The sequence below is a fragment of the Vulpes vulpes genome, chromosome 14, assembly GCF_048418805.1.
Source record: "Vulpes vulpes isolate BD-2025 chromosome 14, VulVul3, whole genome shotgun sequence".
Classification (NCBI taxonomy): Eukaryota; Metazoa; Chordata; class Mammalia; order Carnivora; family Canidae; genus Vulpes; species Vulpes vulpes.
Genome location: NC_132793.1, coordinates 100,482,922 through 100,491,776, shown reverse-complemented (window position 1 = coordinate 100,491,776; position 8,855 = coordinate 100,482,922).

Sequence of the window (8,855 nt, the reverse complement as noted above, 5' to 3'; positions counted from 1 at the left end):
CGCGCCCGGGACCCGCCCGAGCGGCCTCTCGGGTCCCCACCGCAAGATGGCTGCCGGGCGCCTCCAAATTTAGAGAGAAAGTGAAAAATGCCGGGGAGCGGAGGGGAGGGGAGGGGGCCTGCGGGGGTGCGGTCGGGGGACTAGAGACGACGCCTCGAGGAGAAGGAGTTTTTGGATTTTCCATTCCCAGAACCCTTAAGGCCCACCCATAAGATGCAGGTGTGGCCAGGAGTCAGCAATACCAACCTCACGACTGATCTTCCCATGACAGATTTACAATAAATCGTAAGCCTATGATGAATAAGATCCCTGGGGTGGCGGCGGGGTATAGATAAGCCCAGATGTGATCTTCCGCGCTGGACTCCTCGGGTTGGGTCCCACTAGCAGAAAGTCTGGGGCTTTTTTGTTTGTTTGTTTCTTGCAGGAAAACCATTTGGGGCCCGCGTGGGCGTCCCCAACGTCTGATTCCTGGATGTCACTGTTGCAAAGCCCCACTGACCAAGGGCCTCCTGCAAGCGGTCTAGTGAGTTAGGCCAGGAGGCCTGCCAGGCAGGAGCCCTGGGTGGAGCTTCTCTAAGGAAGCCCTAATTCAGGCCTCAGATACCCCCCACTCAACATACAAACATAGAATCCTTTCACCCACGCCAAGCCTTATCTGGTTAAAGGATTTTTGTTACTCCAGCTATAATGTCACAAACACCTTATATTTATTTCACTTGGCTGGTGATAGAATCTCTATCTCCTGGAAGAGCCAGGAATCTCCCGTTAACCTGGCACCCTCCACCTCCTCAGGCCAGTAACTGATGTAAAGTGGGCTCTACTGTTTCTGATCAGAAGGCTTCAAGGATAGAAGACTGACTCCCTGACCTGTCAGCTTGGTATGTGTTGTGGATCCATCCTCACGCCAGTTTCCTCCTCGCTACAGGAAGCACCTCCATGGAGCAGGACAAAAAAGCAGCCCTCAAGATGGAGCCCACGCAGGGGGAAACTCAGAGAAAGCCCACCCATCCCTGATCAGCTCTGATGCTATCTCTGGGTTTGTGATGGAAGGACTGAGGTTTCTCTGACCTAGGACCCTTGAAGAGCCTATAGGAAGGGAAGCAGGTCTTGGCCGCAAAGCCCTTGACATGCATCCGGGCTCCACCAAGAAACCACTGTTTTGATGCCCATGCCCCACTGACATTGGGGGAAGTCCCTTGCATCTTCAGTTTCCTCATCTGCCCAAGGGAGGAGGATTGTAAAGAAGACTCCTAACATCTCCAACCTGGGGTTCTGACTAAGTGGGAGGGAAGGCAGCACACGGAGATTCTTGGACTTCAAAGGACGCTGGGGGCACTTAGTTTCACCTTGAGAAAGGTGCACATCTCTTTCTGAAATGCGGTCCTTTGCTAAGCAGTTTGGTAGTAGAATTAGGCACGCAGACCCTGGAAACAGGCTATCCAGGCTCAAATCTGACCTAGACCTGCAGTATACTACCCATGTGGCCTCGGGCTACTTTTACTCAGTCTCTCTGTGCCTCAATTTCCTCATCTCTGAAACGGAGATTAATAGCAACACCTATCTCACAGGGCACTGGAGGGTTTAACTGAGCTCTTGCGTGTAAAGCACTTAGAAGCATGCCTGGCACAGGGTAGCTGTTCCTATGAGTTGCCCAAACCTCTGGATGCAACCTCAGCCCTTGCCAGTCTTCTTGGTTCTCCTCCACCGACTGCCATCATTTCTGTCCCAGCACCAGTGCCAGGATCTCTGCCTCCTCTAGGTCCCAGCTCCTGCAGGAATGGGATGGAGGAGGGCAGGACGCCTGTGAATTGCCTGCTTGATGAGTACTTTGAGGAATCTCTTTGTGCCAGTGCTTTACTTATTTTCTGCTAGGGAAGGAAGTGGAGTCAGTGTCTCTTCCTTTCTCCTCAATCCTACCCAGAGATGAGCCAGCTGCACGAAAACCTGTGCCCTTGGCTTTAAGGAGGAAGAGAGGGAGGAAGATCTAGTTGATCCATCCCCACCAGGAAGGATCCTGTTCAGAGGCAGGTAGTTTACTGCACAGAAGTATTAATGTTACTCTCTCTCCACACACACACACACATGCACACGCACATGCACACGCACATGCACACACTCACACCAGCTCCCTGAGGGCAGGAGCTCTTCTGTTGTGTATTCTGCTGTATCCCAGTGCCTTAAAATATTGTCTGGCATAGAACAAGCACCTCAATAAATAATCAATAGAAGGACCAGATCTGCTTCTGTAGCAGGGTCTACTCTTAGTTTATTTTCCACATTGGGAGGTGATGGTCAGATTGTGTAGCCAAGAAAAGAACACACTTCCAAGTTCTCCCCTTAATAGTTTAATTCTCTCATTTATCTAAAGGGGCCCCTCTTTTGACACTTCCACCACGCACACACCTCTAAGTGGTTAGGCTCCAGGAGAGACAAGATTGCAAGGGTCTGTATTTCATTTACTACCTTCAAAGACATTGGGAAATCCATGTGACCTCCTAGGGGCTCGGTGATCTGCCCACGGAAAGGAGCTGGTCCACAGTTGAGGCCCCTCCTTGGTTGTTTGCTTAAAGCACGAGGAGACCAACTGGTGTCAGTGTTTTCTTTTCTGAGGGGGTGGGACCTTGTTTTTTGGAAATGCAAAATAACAGTAACATTGTCATTAAAGACATTTGCTGTTAAAATAATAATCGCTCTCACTCGAGGATACATTTACAACATCTCAGGCACCCAGCAAAGCGCGAGACCTTCTGCTTTCCTCACAAAGAGCCCATGAGATCAATAGGCAAGCCCATTTTACAGATAAGGAAATGAAGATTTGACAAAAGTCAAACGGTTGATAAGGGAGAGTCAGGCTTCTAACACCATAATCCAAAGGCTCTTCACCACCACCACCACCACCTGCTAGTTAACTCCTTTCTGCCTCCGGGTGAGTAGGAATGCAAGAGAATTCCTGTGCACTGCGATTTAGGAGGAATTATCAGCAACTAGCTTAGGAACAAAGCTAGAATGTTGGTAGTTTAGTCAAGAACACTGAGTCTAAACCAAAGGCAAGGGGACCTCTTTCTCGCTTTGACACAGAAGGGAATTTACTTAATGTTTTCACATCTCAGCTTCCCCTTCTATAAAAGGGGACTAATCTTGTTAGATCCACCTCCTTTAGCTGGGAGGATTCCATGAGCTATTCTATATAAATAACAAAGTTTTTTTTCCCTTATAACAGTCTACTACAAGGTAGTATTCAGTAGAATTGAACTCACTGCCCTTTGCAAACTGCTGCCTTAAATGTTCTCATTCTACCTACCCACGAGTTGGGAGCCTCATCTATTAGGAGGAAAACTAGCAGTTAGTCCAAGGTGGCACAATAACCTAGGAGAATCAGCTTAGAGCTCAAGCCAGAAGTTCCCGTGAGGAAGAGGAGTGTTTGCAGATGGTTTTGCAGAAAAATGTTTCCGTTTCCCTTTTTTAAAAAAGGATGTAAACATCTTCCCGGGCTCGTATGACATCAGTCTGTCAGTGATGAATCATCAGGAGCATGAAGACATATACTAGGTAGGTCACCATCTTCAATTTTATTCAACCTCCTGGTGTCCCTGCAGAGGCCTTGCAGGAGGGCCCAAGGTGTGATGCAGTGAAGGTGACACCAGCCCCTCCAGGCCTCGGGACCCAGCCAAATGGAGAGCAGAGCCTTATAATAACAGAAGCTGAGGGGTTCCTTTCTTTTTTAAATTTTAAAGCAATTTGCATAGAATCTGTCTTTTTTTTTTTTTTTTTATAACAAAAGTAGGTAGGACCAGCCTCTTCCTGCTGGTTTTTGCTTGTGAAGGAGCCCTCTTATATAATGGAACGGAAGGGAAGGGTCCCCTGGCTCAAACTGATGTACCAGTTTGAGCCAATGTTAAAAAAAATCTCAGTCACCAATACTTTTCAAATTTATGTGCGTTTGATTTTTTAAATCAATTTTTAAAAGATTTTACTTATTTATTCATGAGCTACCCAGAGAGAGAGAGAGGCAGAGACATAGGCAGAGGGAGAAGCAGGCTCCCCTCAGGGAGCCTGATGTGGGACTGAATCCCTGAACTCCAGGTTCACGCCCTGAGCCGAAAGCAGGCATCTGGATATTTTATCAATTAATCCAGAAATTATTTCGTTTCTTGAGTGCCTACTAAGCACTTGGCAGTACAGCTGGACAGTGTTAGAAGGGAAAGTGATATAGGGGGAAGTCCGGGCAGACCTTCTGTTGGAGGAGGTCCTAGTACTCTTTGGAGGCAGAAACTTTAGCATGAGTAAAATCGCACAGGTAAGAAATTTGGGGACTACACAGAGAAGATGATGAGACGGAACACGGAAGGGGAGCAGTGTGGCTTCAAGGAAAAAGCCATCTTCCCCTTTTTAATCTACTACTTCTAATTTGCTATGAATCTAGAGACCAAATATCAGGGATGTGAGAGCTGTGTGAAAAATAAGGCACAAGGACATAAACGACCTCGGAGTGAGCATCTGAGAGTAGAAGGCAGGAACGGAGGGCAGGGTCTGGGCCACTCAGAAGAGGCTCTGTGTACCAGTACAGCTTGTCAGTGTCTTGGTTGGGTGGGGTACACGCTAACACCTGTCCCCACGCAGAATCCAGGAGCTAGGCACCCAGGAACAGAAAGAGAGCCTATGGACAGAGACAGGATCCTATGCCCCTGCACTGCCACTAAATCACAGCCCACCCACCTTCACCACAGCAACCACCGTTTAGCCCAGGGCCTTAATTTAGGTGTTAGCCAGGGAGGCAAGGAAGGAGTGCCCACAGCTGATTCTCCTTAGAGAGCGTACACCCGCGTGTGTGCGCGCGTGCACACACACACACACACACACACACACTCTCTCTCTCCTCCAGCTTTTCAGGAGGAGCCTCTGAGCCTGAGGAGCTAAATTCTAACTGGGGGCTCCAACAGCCAGAATCTGAGAGCAGTGGAGGAAGAGCCAGAGCAGAGCTACCGGCGCAGAAAGTGGAGACCAAGAGGCTATCGGAAGAGAGATGGATGAGCTAGACGCCCTCGGGAAAGGCCGGCGACCTCAGCAGGCCGTCACGGGGCGCCCTTGCTGTCTGTGTCCTGCCCCCCCGCCCCCCCGCCCCAGGCCTCGTATCCCCCCCAGCCCTGGAGTGGCAGCGCGCCCCCCGGAGGCCCAGCGGGGCTGCCCAGTGTCCCCGCCGCTTTGCAGCACACCGCCCTCCGAGCTGTTCCTCCGGGTCCCACAGTCTGGCGCGGGGGGCGGGGCACGAGGGGTGCGGGCGCACCCCGCCAAGGGTTCTTACCTCGGCGCGAGCATCCGTCCGACCGAGCTCGGTTTGCGGCTGGGACTGCGGGGCTGGGGAGGCTCCCACGGACGCGGCTCGCGCCTCCCCCGCCCCGAGCCCCCAGACCCTCCGGTGGCCCCGAGCGGGGGCGCCGGGACCCGGGGACAGGCGCCGCGCCGGCGGGAGGAGGCGGCTCCCGCGGGGCGCGGTGGGGCGGGGCGGGGGCTTCTGCCGGGCCCCGCCCGGAGGGACTTGGGAGCGATTATCTTGAAGAACAAAGGCAGCCGGGGAAGGCTCCGAGCCCCCCGGGCCTGGCCCTGAACTTGAACTTGTACTTGACACTTCGTCCGGAAGGTGGCGAGGGATCCCATCTGAGCTAGGACGGGGGCTCAGCCGTTCACCTGACGCCCGGGGAGGGGGCGAGCCCGTGCACTGGGCGCCGGGAGGGAGGCTGGCGTCCCCAGGTGCCCCTGGGCCCGGTGCGCCCCAAAGTGCCTTGGACCCGAGGGCCCTGGCGTCCCCGCGACCCCTGTGAGAGTGGGCGGGCGGACCGGGCCTCCGGGTCTCCGGGTCTCGGGCCAGGAGAAGTGGGCCGGGGCCCTGCGCCCCCTCCCCCTCCACTCCCACCCCACTCTGGGCCGGGCCCGCAGCCGTGGCTGCGCGGGGCTGGCCGGATTCTCTGCACGTCGCGTCGGCTGCCGCTATTCAGCGGCTAATTGAACGTTAATGGCAGGTGCGGATGAGGTCACCGGAGCTGGCTTTTCTCACACATTTTTCATGCAAATTCGCGAAACTCTAAACAAATTTAAATAAAAAGCTCTTTGTGCCGCGTGCGCCCCTCAGTCCTCTCCCTCCCGCCCGGGGTCCTGGCTCCTCCCGGGGCCCTGAGGCCAGAGCCTGCTGCCCAGCGGAGCGCAGCCCGAGGGGATAGCCTGGCGCCCCCGGGGCGCGCCGCCTGCCGGCCAGGGGTGCACACCCCGCCGCGCCACCCGTGGCCCAACGCTCTGGGGCCGTGGCTGCCTGAGGGGGAGCCCCCCCCCCCCTTTGAGAGACTGCACTGGCGTCCTGGGGCAGGGCGAGGCCGGTGGCGCTGGAGACCCCCTCAGGGAGGCGGTGTGTCCAGTGCCTGGCATCTGGACAGGCGACCGTGTGCGAGCATCCTGGCTACACCCACACCTGCACCCCTGGGCCACTTTGGTCGGCTTACTCAGCCTCACTCTCTCCGTTGGTTAAATAGGAAGTAAGATAAGTGCCCAGTTACGCATATGCATGTCTGCGGTTTAAACCATGATTTAGGACATGAACCAGGCCTTAGACTAGTGCCTGGCCCAAGAAGTGTTATTATCTGAGCTCCAAAGGCCTCACGAGAATGAATGTTGTGATTTTGCACATACATGGAATCACTTGTCAAGGGCTTTCAGGAGATTTACGACTCCCTGCATCCCATTCTGATCACAGAGATGAGATCAGGAGCCCAACTCCACTACTTCTCACACTGTATGTGGCTCAGCCCTCAGCTGTGTGGCTTTGCGTATTTCTTAGCATCTGTTTCCTAGTCTGTAAAATGGGACTAAGTTTCATGGAGTCATTGTGATAATTAAATGAGAGACACTGATGGTGATTTAGGAGGAGCTTGGGAGCTGCCTCAGCCCAGAACCTGGCAATACACCTGATTGTCACCTTCAAGGCTAGAGGCAGGCCCTGGGCCCATCAGCAGCCTTCATCCTCTTACCCAGAGAACGCTAGCCCAGGTCAGGGAGACAGACTCCAAGACTTGACTCCACTCTTCCCCTCCATACCAGGTCCCCTGCCCACACCCTCCACATATCATACATTTCTTTGCTAGTGGCTAAGTCATACACTTTCCTCATTCATGTCCTCCCAGAAAAACTGACCAGAGACATGGATATTGCAAAAAAACATCATTCATTGTGGACCGGGAAGACAGAGTCAAGGGGTTCCCAGGATAGGAAGAGGCCCCTCCCAGAATTTGCCCTGATCTTCCCTCCAGGGGGACCATTCAAGGGGACCCACTGGCCTTGGGGTGTCCCAGTGGTTCAAGCTGCCTGGGTGTGGTCTCTCCTTTCCCATTTTTGCTTTCCCTCAGCCTCCCATCAGGCCAGCCTCTGGGAAGCACTGGGGCAAGCCTGGAAGTGTCCTTATGCTTCTCCAAAGCCCCTTCAGGTCAAGGAAGAAGCAGAATCTTCAGGAGTGCAGATAACCAGGGGACTGTGTGGCTGTAGCTTCTGACACTCAGACCTCACCCACCCCCACTTCCACCAGGCGGAGACCCTGAATCTTCCCCAGGACCATGCCCCAGCTCTCCAGTGCCCACTAGGCTTGTCTTGACCAGCTGGACAGCCTCTTTACCTCCAGGCCACCACCTTCAGGAAACCCATCTGGATAATGCTACTGTACCTGGAGGAGAGGCTCTGAAGGAGAGGCTATACTATGAGACATGACAAAAGCCTCAATAGGTGAAAGGCTCTATACTCCCCATCTCCCACTCCATCCAGCCCTGGCCTGGGCACACTGCAGGAGTTAGATGGCATTAAGTGAAACTGGTGGAGGACCTCAGGCAAAGGCACATTTGCGGTGACCTTGCAGAAGAGGGGTTAATGTCTCTGTGCATGGGGATTGGCAAGGAGGCATTTCAGTTTTGGGGAACTCATTTAAGTGGCCAGGCCAAACAGGATCACTTTGGGATTAGGAGTACAGACTTTAGAGTCAAAGAGACTTGGTTGTTGTTTTTTATTTATTTATTTATTTTTTTTATGTTTCTGGAGTGTTGTTGTTTTTTTAAAGAGACTTGGTTTTGAACCTCAGTTATGGCACTAACAGTGTGTGTGGTTTGGGACCTATAACTTAGCTTTTCTGTACCTCATCATCCTCAGCCATAAAATGAATGTGCCATGAATACTTGCAGCCCACAGCTTTATGAGTAATCACCAGTCTTCATATGGTCATTATTTTCTCTTTTTTTTTCATATGGTCATTCTTAATGCTTCTTTCTTCCTCTCTCTGCTGGTCCCACAGCTGATTTGGGGTGACCACTGTTACCACCCATGCCCCAGGGACCACAGCTGCTCAGTCTGGGTCAGGGTGCTTCTTTTCCCTGGCCTTCTCAGGCCATGGTGGGTTGGGGTGGGGGCTGGTCCCCTGGAGAGCTCCTGGGGTAACCCTCCAGTGGGTATATCCCACCCCATGCATTGCTGTTACTACATCCTGGGGTGCCTCCTCAGAGACACTTCCTGGTCTATTTACTTTGAGGGGGAGCAGGGGCAAAGCAGATAGAGGAGGCAATTGGCAGTGGGCACCTGCGTTAAGCATGGTGATGTCTCTCTCATGAAACATGCTGCTTATGCAAATTGGGCCTTTCACAACTCTATCCAGTCCCCCTGCCAGGCTCAAGCCCAACCAATCCTCTAGCACAATGATACCTCACTGGGCAGCCGTGGCAGTGGATGGGGGCACCTCTTCCCCAACCCTGGGCCCCAGCCCAGCCCCATGACTGGATTGGTTGGGGTGTGGAGGAAGGTGGCTAGGCTGGGGCTTCCAAGGTCCTTTCCCA